We start from the raw sequence: 16,385 nt of genomic DNA, 5'->3' as shown, positions 1-16,385 counted from the left end.
TTGTTGACAACAGTTTCTGCTGACTTTTGTTGGCAACAGTTCATTACACTATTGGAAATTGTAGTGAATAACATTTTATAAAAAATGATTAGAGAAATTGTAGTGAATAACATTTTATAAAAAAAATGATTAGGCATTGATGGCCTTTTTTCAAGGAATTTAGGTGAGATGAAGAAGACAGAGTGATAGTTGTTGGGTATAGTAGAATCTAGTGAGTTTTGTTTTATATTGTTTTAGGCTGACTTTTGGGTAGTGTGTACACAGCTGTAATGAAAGGAATGACTAAATGTAGAAAAACTAAAGAGTGGGGATTGGAGATAATGGTAGAGACAAGAGAAAATAGAATGGAATAGGATCAAGGGATTGTTTGGATTGCCTTGGCTATTGTGGAACTCAGTTACTGTTAGCCCACTGGAAAGTTCTGAAGATTTCCAGTGACTGAACTGTTTGATTTCCCTTTGATATTTATTCCATTTCCCTCTTTATTCTAGGTTTATATTCAGGGCTACAATTTGGTACTGGATTCCTTATATGTTCTTGAGCTCAGAGCATAGTGGAACTGTTTACTTACCATCCAGACTGCTTCTTTCAACCCTGGAACTGGATAATGGACAGTAGAATTGCCAATGGTACCTAAATGTTCCTGTGTCCTTGTGATAGGTCATAGGCCTCTTTACATTTCCTTTACATTCTACTTTCTTCTAAAATTCTCCTCAGTGATACTCAAATACTATAGCTGTTCCCCATGTTTCTTCCTCCTCTACTTCTGTTGCTGCTCTGCGTTTCTGGCTAGCCCCTGCCCCAGTGTCCAAAATCTCTCAGTTTATTGTCATAGGCTCTCCTGGAGCACAAAATGACTCAGTATGAAGGGTTTTTTGTATGTGTTTGTTTGTTTGTTTTCATTTTCTTGACTTTTCTGATTAGAATTTAGTATAGTGAAATTTTTTGCTTGGTTGGAGATATGTTGAGTTAGGTGAAAACCAATGACTCTCTGTCATCTTGATTGTCTCTTCTGAGGTTTTTGATACTCTTCACCCCTCCCTTCTTTTAGACACTTTTCTCTATCCTTATCTTCTAGTATGGCATCTCCCTTCATTCTTTAATCTATCCATTTTGATTTTTTACTCTTTGAATCACATTCTCTCATATGTCATTGGAGATTTCATCAGTTTTTAATGGTTTAGTTGTCATTAGTGTACAGATGAAAATAGAATCTATATACCCCTAATCACTCTCCTGAATTCCAGTTACACAGCATTAATTGCTTGCTAGATAATTACATTTGGGTATCATCTACACATAGCAAGTTCATCACAAGAGTAAGGTGACTTATCTTCCCAACTTATTTTATTTTTCCTTCAAGTTTCACCATTTCAGCTGAGGGCAATTTATAATCCACTTAATCACTTGAATTGATACGCTTATACTTATTTTTGAATCTTCATTATCTCTTACTGTTCTTTCCATCTTCTATCCTAGACATAATCAGTTACTAAATGCCATCAATTTTACCTTCACAGCATCTTAGGTATTTCCTCTTTCTCACCATTCACAGAAGTACCACTAATTCCCCTCACTCCTCAGCTGGACTTCTTCAATAACTTCCTTATTTTTTTCCCTTCTTCTAGTCTCTCTTCTTTCCTATCTAATTTAAAAAGCAGTCTTGCTAAGTTTGTTCACTTCCTCTGTTCAAATATTTTTCTTTTTCTTCCTTCCTGCCCTCTCTCCTTTCCTTCCTTCTTTCCTCTCTTCTTACCTTCCTTTCTTGCTTCCTTCTTTCATCCCTGTCTTCCTCCCTCCCTTCCTATCTTCTTTTTTTCTCTTTCTCTCCCTCCTTCCCTCCCTCTTTCTCTGTCTCTCTGTCTTTGTCTCTTTCTCTGTCTCTCTTTCTCTTTCTCTCTCTCCTTCCCTCCTCCCACCTCTCTCTCTGTCTCTGTCTTTCTTTCTTTCCCCCCATCTCACCAAAATTGGAAATACACCAGCCACGTATAGGCCTGATTTTCCTATTATAGTTCACTCCTCCTTTGGCAACTTAGAGAACTACTCCTAGAAAATCACCATTTTGCTGCCAGGCTGCAGGGACACTCAGTTGACTTGACCCTCTACAGTCGGAACTCTGAAGCTTCAGCAATACACCAACCTCAAGCTCTCTGTAGCTGGGATCACAGACATGCATTACCACTCTAACCTCAAATTTTTTCAATTATTCTTCACATCTCTATTACAAAATGTAAACTCCCTAAATTCTATATTAAATTATTATTATTATATTAATACTAAATTACTATATTAAATACTAAATAAAAAATAATATATGCTATATTAAATTAAAAACTATAATACTATATTAAATAAATTAAAATATTAAATATATTAAATATAATAAAGAATATTAAAATTCTATAATTCTGACTCCTAACTATCTCTACAGTCTTTTTTGCTATTATCCCATAAAACAAATACTTCTATATTCCAGTCAAATTGAACTATTTTTCTGAACATAATACATCAACTTTTACCTCTGGGCTTTTACCAGGTATTCCCAGTACTTGAACTATAATACTCTTCTTTATCACTCCAAATTCTTGTCTTCTTTCAATTGATTTTACTTCCACAAGTATTCCCATATTCTATCAGTTGACAGCATTTTTGTCTCTTTGATTTCCTTGCTATATAATTTGTACTATGTATCTTTTCATATGTTTTCTCCCCTCAATATAATGCAATGTTCTTGTAGGTAGAAAAGGGGTAAAACTACTTAGAAGAACAACATCAAAGTAAGTTGACTGTGTTCTATTTTTCTACCCAAGGAAAAACGTGTAAGAAAGATTACATCAAATAAATTTTAATCAGGGGATGATGCTGGACACATTAAGTAATATTACTCAGGCTGAGCAACTTTCTAGTAAATACTTTTAATGAAGGAAATCTGACATGTCTATGCCTTGAACCATCTCAACATTCTAACAAAGCAAATGATGACAACAGCTGATTTGGTGACATAAGAATCCCTGTGAAGAAGTATGAATATTAAATGCCAAAAAAAAGAAAAAAGTTAAGAACAAATATCCCCTCCTCACAAAATGAAGGATTTAAGTATAACTAAGGCATCAGTGACACTGTCTATATAGTCTGATACAATTACATAGAATCAAAATGTTTAATCATCTGTCCCTATTACATATAATAAAGGCAGGGCAAGAAACATTATGATTATATATGAGTGACTTAAATTAGAACTAGAAAACTTTTTCAGGGAGGTCTTTCCTAAATATAGAGATTTTCAGTAGCATTAGTCAAAGAAATACTAAGAATTTTTAAAGTGAATATTAATTTATTGGGAAATTCTGATGAATCAGAATGTAACTAAGAACATTTGGATAAATTAGATTGTATGTAACTCCTTCATACTGTATATTTACAAGTACTTATAAAGAGAAAATAAATAATTTTATGGAGGACTTCAACATAAAAAGCTGTATCATAACATATCATTGTCCTTGAAATTATATAGCAAGACAATAGTAGAATCCAGTATCACACAGTTTTATTGACATGTTTCCCCAATAGATATATAAAAATACATATAAATTATACAACTGAAGCAAAAAAAAGTATTTCAAATAATCACATAACCATAATAAAATATATTTATCACAAGTGAACTTTTATGTATTTCAAATAAATTTTCATAATTTATTTGCAAATACAACTAGTGAATTCATTTATTTCAAATACCATTCTGAAACTATGGTATGAAAGATTTTCTGGCATATTATGGAGTACTTAATTGAATTCAGCAGTGATTTCAGCAATGCATGCCAACAGTTAGTTATAGGAAACCAAAGAAAATAAAAAACAACATTAACAGGAATGAAGACAGGCTAGTCAAGCACAATTTAAATGTTGTTTTTGCAAAACAGTAAAAATCATGAGTAAAACAAGAAAACTGTCAACTCTGAATAATGGTTATAGAAATGGGGAAGGTAAGTTGGGAGTAATTTTTAGCCCACTTAATAAATCTAATTGTATTTAGTATCTAGACTCATATAATGTGAATCATATTTTTATGTGAGGAACTCATGTGAGTTTAGCACAAAAAAAAATAGGCTATCAGAGAAAAAAATACATCTATTCATATTCTTTTGATTACTAAATCAACTGTCTAGTTCTGTTTTCCTAATATTTTACCAGCACGATATTTTTGAGAATATAAAATATAAAACAATTATTGAAACTACCTTATGATTGGAAAGATACAAAATACTATACTGTATATTTATAACTCAATTAATTTAATTTGGGGGATTTTTTTTCCTTTTGTTGGCAAAGTATGTTTATCCTATAAGGGCTTATGGTTTCTGAGGAGACTAATTTGCAGTAAAAATGTAAATATAATTTTATCTCATAGAAGCTTTGTGACTGGTATAAAATTCTGGATTTCTGAAAAGTATGTTAAGATGAAAGCTTTGCTTCTGAAAAGCCAAGATGGTGGAGAGAAGCCAAGAAGTTACCTGAGTTCTCCCATTTCCCTCAGGGGGAAAAAAAGTATATTAAGCCTCTACACAGGCTCTAAAGTGATAAAACCCACAAAAAATTCAGAGTAAAACAATTTTCCAAATTAAGATATCTTGGAAGGACTTCAGGAAATGCCTGCCTCACTTGGGAAAATGTGATCCAGCACATCTGTAATATGTAGAATCTAGTGGGAAGCTCTTAGTTAACAGTCCAGCAGTAGAGACCTCTCTGTTCTGATTCAATAAGCCAGTGGCCTAGCAGGCAAGCTATGAGACTTTCAACCCCAGTGCAGAAGACAAATTGTGAGTCCTTGAATCCTGGCACAACAGGCAAGACTAGGCCAGGCCATCCTAGTAGATTGGGAAGATCAGCTGTCTCTCCAGGCCCAGTTCAAAAAATCAGATAGAGGTGTCTGTCCCTCTGCAAAAGAAACTTGGGACAGTCTCCTCTGGGCCCTAAAAGCATAGCTCACCTCTTTAAAATAAGCAAAAAAAATGCAAAAAGAGCTCTAACCATAGAGAGCTCTAACCATACTATGCAGACAGGGAAGATAAGAACACAAATTCAGAAGAGAACAGGAATGTCAAAATACCTGCATGTACAGTCTCAAAATTCTCAAGCTCAAAAGGTTCTCTTGGAGGAGTTCAAAAAGGATTGAAAAAATAATTCATTAAAAGTTAGAATTGGACAAAGGGAAGTGAATGGCTTGATGAAACATCAAGAATCAGTCAAACAAAAATTTTTTAATGGAAAAATAAAACAAGAAAATATGAAATATCTTATTGGAAAAACAACTGACCTGGAAAATAGATCCAGGAGAGACAATGTAAGAATTACTAGGGCTATCTGACAATCAGATGAAAAAAAGAGACTGGAAAACTTCTTTCAAGAAATCATCAAGCAAAACTTCTACAATATCCTAGGACCAGAGCATAAAATAATCATTGAAATAATGCACTTATCATTTCCTGAAAGAGAATCCCAATGAAAACTTTAAAGAATATTGTAGCTGTATTCTACAATTATCATGCCAAGGAGAACATATTACCAGTAGCCAAAAAAGAAATAATTCAGATATTTGGGAACCACAGTCAGACCAGGACCTACTAGGTTCCACAGTGAAAGATTAAAAGGTTTAGAATATGATATTCCAGAAGGAAAAAGAGGTTGAACTACAAACTAAAATCAACTAACCAGCAAAACTGAGAATTATCTTTTAGGGGAAAAGATGGATATTGAATGAAATAGGGATTTTCAATAATTTTTGATGAAAAGAGGTATTCCAAATACATGACTCAAGAGAAGCATGAAAAGATAGAAAAGAAAGAAAAAAAAAGTTATTTAAAGTTTGAACTGCTTACATTCCTACATAAAAAGATGATATTTGTAATTCTTGAGAAGTGTTATCTTTTTTAAGACTGTTAAAAGGTGTATACATGAAGAGAGGGTATAGGTATAAGTTGACTTTGATATGATGATATAAAAAATTAAGGAATTGAAAAAATTATACTGGAAAAAAAAGGGAAGGAGAGGTAAATGGGGTAAATTACATTACATAAAGAGGATCAAAAGACATTACAGAAGAATAAAAGAAGGAAAGGGAATGAGCATTGTTTGAATTTTAATCTCCTCAAATTTGGCTCAAAGAGGGAATGACATACACATTTCATTTAGTATAGACACTTATTTTATCCTAAAGAGAAGAAGAAAGGGGGAAAAGGTAGACTGATTGAAAGGAGGGGATAAATAGTAGGAAAAAAGGTAAATAAAGGGGAACTGATAGAAGGGAGGACAGATAGAGGGAGGTATGGGACAAAAGCAAAACATTTGTGAGGACAGAGTGAACAAAGAAAGGAAATTATAAATGGGAAAAATAGGATGGAGGAAAATACAGAGTTAATCATCATAACTATGAATATGAATAAGATGAACTCTCCCATAAAAAGGAAGTATTTGGAAGAGTGGATTAAAAGCCAGAGCCCTAAAATATATTCTTTAGTAGGAAATACAATTGAATCAGAGAGATACACACAGAACAAAAGGGGAAAAAGCTGGAATAGAAAATACTATGCTTCATATGAAGGAAAAAAAAAAAAAAAACAGCATCTGGGAAAAGAAAAAAAGAGATTACTTAAAAGGGATAAGGAAGGTAACTACATCTTGCTAAAAGTTACATAGACAATGATAGTATTGACAATAGTAAACATATATGAAGCAAACAGAATGACATCCATATTCTTTAGAGGAGAAAATAAGTGAAGAAAGAACAAGTAGAAAGAAGGTATAAGTAGAAAGCAAAACTATACTAGAGAGGAATCTCAACCTACCTTTCTCAGTACTAGATAAATCTAAACATAAAATAAGAAAAAAAGTTAAGAGGTGAATAGAATTTTAGAAAAATTAGGTATGACAGATCTCTGGGGAAATCAAATGGGAATAGAAAGGAATATATCTTTTTTCTGAGTGATACACAGAACCTCCAGAAAAACTGACCATATAATAATACATAAAAACCTTACACTCAAATATAAAAAGTCAGAGATGTTAAATGCATCCTTTTTGCATAATAATGCAATAAAAATTACATGTAGTAAAGGACCATGGAAAGAGCGACTGAAAATGAATTGTAAACTAAACAATCTAATCCTAATGAATGTGTAGGTCAAACAACAAATCACAGAAACAATAATTTCATCCAAGAGAATTACAATAATGAGACAACATATCAAAAATTATGGGATGCAGACAAAGTAGTTCTTAGGAGAAAGTTTTCCTTTCTAGATATTTACATGAATAAAATAAAGAGCCTAATGATAAATTAGGCATACAACTGAAAAAGCTAGAAAAATAACAAATTAAAAGTCCCCAGTTAAATACAAATTAGAAATTTTGAAATTCAAATGAAAGATTAATAAAATCAAAGGAAAGCTATGCACTAATAAATAAAACTAAGAATTTGTTTTATGAAAAAAACCCAATAAAATAGATAAACATTTGGTTAATTTGATAAAGAGAAAAGAAAGAAAGCCAAATTACCATTTCAAAAATGAGAAGTCTGAACTTATCAACAATGAAGAGGAAATTATAGCAATAATTAGGAGCAATTTTGCTAATCGTATGATAATAAATCTGACAATGTAATTGAAATAGATGAATATTTACAAAAATATAAATTGCCCAGATTAATAGAAGATGAAATAAAATATTTAAATAACACCATTTTAAAGAAAAAGAAAAAAAAAGAAATCCAACAAGCAATCAACAAGTATACATGACCAAACTGTTATTTTGCTGTATGAAAAGAATCGGACTCTGAAATAGTGTACAATTAGCCTATGAAGGAAATCCAAAATGCAGGTGCACAAAAATATAGGGATTGGGAATTCAATGTCATGTTTCTTAGTCATCTCCCAGAGTTCTTTTGCTGGGAATAGTTGGTTCAGTTCATTACTGGTCCATTGGAACTGATTTGGTTCATCTCATTGCTGAAGATGGCCAGGTCCATTAGAATTGATCATCATATAGTATTGTTGTTGAAGTATATAAGGATCTCCTGGCCCTGCTCATTTCACTCAGCATCAGTTCGTGTAAGTCTCTCCAGGCCTCTCTGAAATCATTCTGCTGGTCATTTCTTACCGAACAACAATATTCCATAATATTCATATACCATAACTTATTCAGCCATTCTCCAATTGATGGGCATCCACTCAGTTTCCATTTTTTGGCCACTACAGAGAGGGATGCCACAAACATTCGTGCACATACAGGTCCCTTTCCCTTTTTTATGATCTCTTTGAGATATAAGCCCAATAGTAACACTGCTAGATCAAAGGGTATGCACAGTTTATACCAGGATTTATACTGATTCAATATCAGGAAAACTATTAGCATAAGTAATAAAACTGAACATATATCATATGATTATCTCAATAAGTGCAGAAAGAGAATTTGACAAAATATAGCTTCCATTCCTAATAAAAACACTAGAGAACAATGGAATAAATATTTCCCCTTAAAATAATAAGTAGCTTCTATATAAATCCATCAACATATTGTATATAATGAGAAGAAGCTACATGCCCATTATTACCACTATTTTTCAATATTATACTGGAAGGAATTAAATAGAGTAGGCAATGAGGAAACACAGCAATATATAAAATGAGTCCATATAAATCATTGGCATTCCTGCTGCTAACAAGCAGCAAGAGATAGAAAGAGAAATCCCATCTAAAACAACTGTAGACAATGTAAAATAATTGAGAATCTATTTGCAAAGACAAACCCAGGAACCATATGAACAGAATTGCAAAACACTTCACACAGATAAAGTCAGATTTAAACAGTTGCAAAAATACAAGTTACATAGGTAAGCCATGCTAATAAAATAAAATACTATTGTAAAAATAAAATACTATTAAAAGAGAAAAGAAGGTGAAAGCTTTGCTAAATTCTAACAATCTAGAATATGGTTCAGGAGGAGTGGAAATGTTGCTGGATGAAATGGGAGTACTTGTCGTTTTTGTGCTACAGTTTTCTACAGGTCTTAGTTTGAATGAAGCTACACCTATTCAGTGATTTAGGCCAAGTAACAGTTGAAGCTTTGGCCAAATCACTTGGTTGATCTTCACATTCATTCTGAGTCATTCAGCACCCAAAAATGGCCAAATGGGACTTGATCTAGGACCTATTGGTAGCCAATTAGAATAATACTGCTTTTGGTTTAAGGTCTGGTTCTTAAGAAAGAAATCTGGCCAGTAAACCCCAAGATATTTTTGGAGAGTTCAGAGGTGCAAAAGAGGGAAAAATGCTTTTAATAGCATTTGTACTTAAGTGTATGATACCCTATGTGGATAGAGGGAGGAAAGGAGGAAAGGAATTTCTATAGCAATAGTGAAAGAGTCATAAGGAAAAAAAATATAGGTTGCTAAAAATCAGAACAATTTTAAACTATACCAAATATATTCATTCAAATGTTGATACACTAAATGTGCAATATTTGTCTAAACACTAAGAAATTAATACATTGGAACAACTGAGTTTTATAAATATCTACATTGCTGTTATAAATGAAACTAAAATTTAAAAAATAAGTGTAAAAATATCCCAGAGGTTATTCTTCCAAGATTGAATTTGAGAATTTCAAAAAAATTCAACAGATAATTATAAAGTCCCTACTATATGCAAAGCCTTGCAGTAAATGCTGGTCCTTCAGGAAACAATTATTTTCATGTGTAGAAAGGCAAGGAGTAGCATATGACACTTAATCATCTTATTTTATAGTACACACTTTGAAAATAATGATAGTTTATTTGTGTTACTTCAGTAATCCATTTCATTTCTGAGGGAACTCCAGATTTATTTAATTTTCCACAGAACAAGGTAGATAAAATAGAATTTGTAAGATACCAGGAACTGAGATAGTCCTGCTTCTCTCTAACATAAAGGAAAAATATATATATGTTTTTACTTGTGCTCTGGAGTAGAAAATGGCACAGGCAATATGTTATAGGACCTACAGTAACTTTGCATCATTTCTTTTTCTTCCTATTGCATTGAAAGTTGGATATAATGGCTTTGTGAATAAAACACAATTAGCGCTTACCATTGAGTTTTGATTTCAGTTTTCTATGAAGTATACTAAGTACTTGAAACTATATCTGTGGCTACCAGCCCTACCATACATATCACAGGGCTTCAGTAACTAATTTTCCTTTTGGTTGTTTGTATTCTTTATGCTATCATGCAACACTTAATAAATATTTGTTGATTGATTGGTTGTTTCTAAAATCAGATAATCTGGCTTCAAATCTCACCTGTATGATATCCATCAAGTTATTTAACTCCCTTAGACCACTGCTTCCCAATTGTAAAATGAGGAAGATTAATATAGATACTTTCTGAGGTCACCTCCAGATTTATTGCTATTGCCCTAAACACTGTTTTATTTAAAAAAAAAAAAAAAACTATTTGGACCCAGAGAATAGTTGAAGAACTACATCTCTGCTTTTCCATTGCAGAGGTAAAAGATTATATGTTTGCATTATTACATTTATAATTTGACATCTGTCATGTGTTGATTGTTTCTACTGATATTTTTTTCTTTTTTTTTAAAACTCTGTATGAGAAGCTGGCTGGATAGGGGAAAAGGGAAAAAAAACATATTCACAAGATAATATAAATACCAAAAGTATCACTATCTAAGACAAATGTTCATACTCCTCTTTTTTGATACAATTAAACAAATCACTTTTTTTTTTTTGACTATGGTCAACTAGTATCATTTAGTATCATTTTTGATATTGCACAAACATAATTTTGGTAAATAAAATCCACAAAAGCTAATTATAATTTTACAATCCCTACTCCCCATCCTCAGAGGAATAATTCACTAGAATTGCAGATAAATAACATTGGTTTCAGGTGAAAGCCATTTCACACTCTAGTGAAATGGGATAAGAAATTTTGAATGGCCCCAAGGTACATAGTAAGAAGATGAAAGAAGAGCAATGAAGGGTCTTGAATAATTTATAGGATGGTTAATAAGCATCTGAATAATTGAGAATTGACTATAAACATTACCTTCTATTGTAAAATCAAAGTTCTAATTGGCAAATACAAAATGAAATACAAAACTTCCATCTTTTTTTTCTTAGATTTATTCAATGCTTTGCCATAGTTTTGTTTCTTTTTAAATCAAAAATGAATAAAAATTTGCTGTTGTTGATAATTGTGCCAATTCCTAATTAGTACCTACTAATAACATTAATAAATTCTTAATTTCTGAATAATCATAACCTCAAATAAATCAATAGTTTTATATTTTAAAATGATATATTTGAAACACATTGAACGGCTCCTTTTGATGATCAATATATTAAACACTCTCTTACAATTTATAGATTTAGATAATGATCACTATATTTATCTTTAAAAGTTTTATTGATGGCCTTGTATCTTTATATATTATCACTATCACTTTCTAATGAATCAACTCCCCCTTCCCCCAAAATAGAACTATTATTTATAAAATATAAGGAGAGTTAATTAAAGCACATTAATATGTTGGTCGTATATGAAAATTGTGCTTTACTTCATTCAACTAGACCATCTCTCCCATAAAAAGCGATTAGCATGCTTCTCTATCAATTCTTTGAGGTCAAGACTTCTTACTGTATTTATGAGAATTCTAAAATCTTCCATTATTGCTTTCTTCATGCATTATTGTGGCCTTAATGCAAACATTACTCTTCATTATTATTATTATTTTTATTCATTAGCTCATCAAATTCCTTCCTAAATTTTCCTAAATTCTTCGTATTTCTAATTACCTTTTTTATAATCCCATTATATTTATATGCCACTTTTTTTTTTTCCAGCAGATGAAAATCTACTTTCTTTGGAATTCTTGGCTACAATAAAAATGTTGCTGTAAATATTTTTGTATACATTGGTCATAGTATAATGAATCAAAATGTTATATTATTTAGTGATTTGTCTAGAGTAGCAAGCTTTGGGACACAGATTTTAACAGGAAGAGAAGGGCTTTCATAGTCTAAGGTCATTATGTCCACTTCAGGGAAATGTGATCTAGATGGACAGTTTGTTTTACTATACTTTGTTTCTCTTCCCTCAGACCCTATCCTTAGCAGATACTTAGGCTACGGTAAGAGGTAAAATATATTTGAGTAGAACAAATTAGAGGAAAAAAAGAGAAAAGAGACTAGACTGGGGAACAAGAAACTTCATATTGAATTACTTTTCTCATCAGTAGGTGCCTCCACTTGTCAAGACAGTCTGCTGGATGTACCTGGGAAAGATTCAAGACTGACAGACTTCTACATTTTTCAGAGATCAAAAATCTTGGTGTTAAGCTTTAGCTCCTTTCCCCCTCACTTATTTTGTACAAGACAAAAAAAGTTTATTCTACAGCTTTTACTTTAAAACCTCTTCATAATTTTACTCAAGAATTTTAATTTTTCCAGTTACATAAAACCCAATTGATCTTCATTGTTTAGGATTTGTGATTAAATATTGGTAAAGTAAAGGAAGAAAAAAAAGAGTAAAGGAATTGATTCTGAAATGAAAAGATTTAACAAAAAATAAAAAGAGCAAGGTTTAATTTTTTTTGAAAGGTGCTACTTTCTTCTTAAAAACTAAGGTACTGATAAAATAAAGGACAACTTAAATGATTTTTGACTTAATAATTTCCATTAAAATTTCCAAGGCAGAGTCTAGATGTACTCATGATTTTTGTTATCCCTCAGATTAAAGTGACCCAATAAGCATTTCTTTTTTTGGAAGAACATTTAGGATTTATCCCCCCAGATTATTTCCTGTATTCTTAGGAAAAATTCTCTGAAATGTTGAATTCAAGGTTAATGACTAGAGAAGGGGAACACTAGGTAGAAAGAAGAAAAGGGTTTGTGGACTTGAGCAATAACACTGAAATTCCAAGGGTGGGGGCCAAAGGATGGACAAAGTACATATGTCTTTCCTTTTTATTTGCATTATTCAAAAACTAATCCATAAAAACATTTAGGTTAGCATAATTTCAACAAGTTTTAAGGCATGAATCCCTGAGTTTTTAAGCTCTCTCTCTCTCTCTCTCTCTCTATATATATATATATATATACACATATATACATATATATATATAGTTTGTTAGTTTACTTTTCTTCACACTGACTATGAATAGATTCTCATATTAAAGAAATTAAGGAAAATGACTTTAATGTTTAAGAATAATTATGTTGCATTTCTAAAACCACAATATGAAGGTTTTTATAATCGTCTTTTTGGAAAGAATATCCATTATATGAAAGTCTAAGGACAATTACAAATTTTTTTTAAACTATACTTTTTTTAGTGTTTTTTTTTAAGTATACTTTTAAAAGTTCAGTCTGAATAAATAGATTTTGTGTGTAAGCTAAAACTTATTGATTATGTAAATATTAGAAAACACTAATTTTGCAGATTATATATGACCCTCAGATATGCTAAAGTAGCAATTACAATAATATACATTATCAAAAAGAATGGAGAGCCTGAGGAGGAGTATTTAGCAAGCAGCTAATTTACTATACTATTTTTTTTACTCTAAATCCATTTGGGGAAAAATGAGTATTTCAATACAGAAACCTACATAATCAATCCAAAATGAATCATGAACATTTCAATGGGATGTATTTTGACTTAATCTACTCATTAAAAAGCCAAAGCCAATTTGCTTTCATAAGGTATCTGCAAAGTTCACATTGTACTCACTAAGTGCAGTATGGAAATTATTTTGGGAAAGATACAAAGTCCCGAATCTATTATGTAACTCTGAATATAATAAGTAAATCATAGAGAGCTAAAGCAAATTTTTAGAAGCATCTAGTTCACCCACGAGCAGATGCACACACACACACACACACACACACACACACACACAAATACACACACCATATACTTTGAAAAAACTTAAGCTATGGAATGTTAAATCATATGTTAAGATCATTGAGATCAATGACAGGGTCAGTATTTGAACTCAGGCCAGTTGATTCTAAAGTGAATAGTTTGTTTTATATATATATATATTATATATATATATATATATATATATATATATATATATATATATATATATGTATATATATATACATATATATACATATATATATAATGTTTATTTTTTATATGTTCAAGTACAAATTGCACTATTTTCTAACTACTGCCACTTGATATATTTTGTCAATCTTTAAATGAGGATTACAACATCATTAATGTATTCATTCCATTTGCCTATTAATCTGTATATCATGTTATTTTATTCTAATAATTTGGAGATGGAGGCTCATTTGTTTACAAGTGAAGTGAAAATGTTGTCTATTTTACAGAACTATTTTAAGAATCTTGTAAAAAAAAAAGGTTTTTTTAAAAAGATTTATAGAGGATGATACAACATTTAGAAGGCTTTTTTGACCCTCTAGAATAACATAGTAGTCTCAAAGTATACCCCAAGTGTTTTCTTAGTTGTTCTCCACTTCATGATAACAGAAATGGGGCAGGTTTTCATCATAAAAGACGACTTCTAGATAACTCTCTTTTTTGATCTTCCTAGAGGAAAAAATGAGATAGGCAATGAGAAATAGAGAGAAATAAGGTTCTTTACTATCAACACAATTCTCAAAAACTCTTTCTATATTGTGTTAATACAGGGAGACCAAAGAATTTCTGTAATGGAGTCTCTGGTTATCTTTGACTCCTTTAGATTTCCTCTCCTTATGTACATCTTTGGTATTAGTGCGAAGAGAAGCATCTTCCACCATTAATGGAAAAGCAAGAATTTGTATCAAAAAGAGAATGAGGGTTCTAGAATAATAATCCTGTTGAGTGATGTGATCAGATTGTGCTCAGTGGAGGTTAAATGGGACCTGGCTAATTAGTAGTCTTGGGAAAACAAATCCATGTCCCAATTAGTTTTGAATATTAATTTTTTAAAAGTTTGTATTAATGTTGATGCTAATGAATTCTAATCATCCTATGATGATCTGAAAAAAATTCAGTGTTTCATTTTTGGGGTGCAACAAGTGCAAATAAATAACATGTTCTATATGTTATTCATGTTTACATATTTTGTGTATTATTTTTTTCTTCCTTCTTTGGAGGAAATCCTGGCCTAAAGTTCTGACCATTACTAGAAGTTGATACCCAACTGACATTGAGAATGGGAGAACCTATTTACAATATTATGAAGACAGTGCTCATCTAGATTTGAAGTTGGATCTAATTGAAGTATCAGATAAAACACAGGATTAATGCAGGTACTAGCATTGATAGTCATAATCCAGTAGTGCATAGCTAGCTACTCTGCTCTATTGATTCAATCATCCTGACTACAAATGGAAGTGGAAAATTGAAGGAACCTTCTTCCAAGTGATTCTTTCAAAAAAGATGTTAAAAAATGACTCACTGGATCTTTCCCTACCTCCTAAAGCACATGGAAAGCATATCTGCACAATTTTCTGCTTGAGTTCCACACAGTCACTCTAGTTTTCAGATAGGAATTTTCAGAGTTAATTTTGTGATAATATCTTCATAATTATAGATGATTTTGTTGTTATATTACCATTCATCTCATTATTAGATAATACTGAGGATTCATTATGAAAATTTGATCTATGGATTAATTCTAGACTCTTTATGTGTAATTTATTAATAAAATAATCATTGTTCTACAGTTTTCCTTTTTGCTTTACATTTGTATTTTTATGGAATAGTTAAATTAATAGATAAGGAAAATTCTATGACTATAAATTACCAAAATTTAACATATTTTAAAAAAAAATTATCTCACATACTTTTTATGGAGCAGATAGAGAGAAATGTGCACTAAACAACAATTTAGAGATAGAGAAGAGATTGTTCCATTGTGTTCTGCTTTCATCCAGTCCCAGTTAGAATATTGTGTTCAGTTCTGGATATTAAAGTTTAAAGACACTGATAAGCCAATGGATGCCCAGAGGATAATGAGAATGATGAATCCATGGTTTAAGAGAATTGGTTGAAGGAAGTGTTGATAATTTAGAGTGGAAAAAGCTCAAAGGGCACATGGTAGCTGTCTTTAAACATTGGAAGGTGTATCATATGCAAGAAAGATTAAGCTTGCTCTGTTGGCCCCAAAAGGCATAATTAGAAGCAGTAAATGTGTTTTGATGAAACAAATTGAAATTTGATATCAGTAAAATAATTCAGACAATTAAAGATGTCCAAAACTGTAACGAGTTGCCTCAAGAGATGGTGGCCCTGCCTCTTCTTGGTATAGATCCTCAAGTAGAAATTGAATCTTGATACATGATATATTGGGGAGACACTAATATCCC

Source organism: Antechinus flavipes, chromosome 5, assembly GCF_016432865.1.
Source record: "Antechinus flavipes isolate AdamAnt ecotype Samford, QLD, Australia chromosome 5, AdamAnt_v2, whole genome shotgun sequence".
Lineage (NCBI taxonomy): Eukaryota > Metazoa > Chordata > Mammalia > Dasyuromorphia > Dasyuridae > Antechinus > Antechinus flavipes.
Note: the sequence above shows the minus strand (reverse complement) of the source record.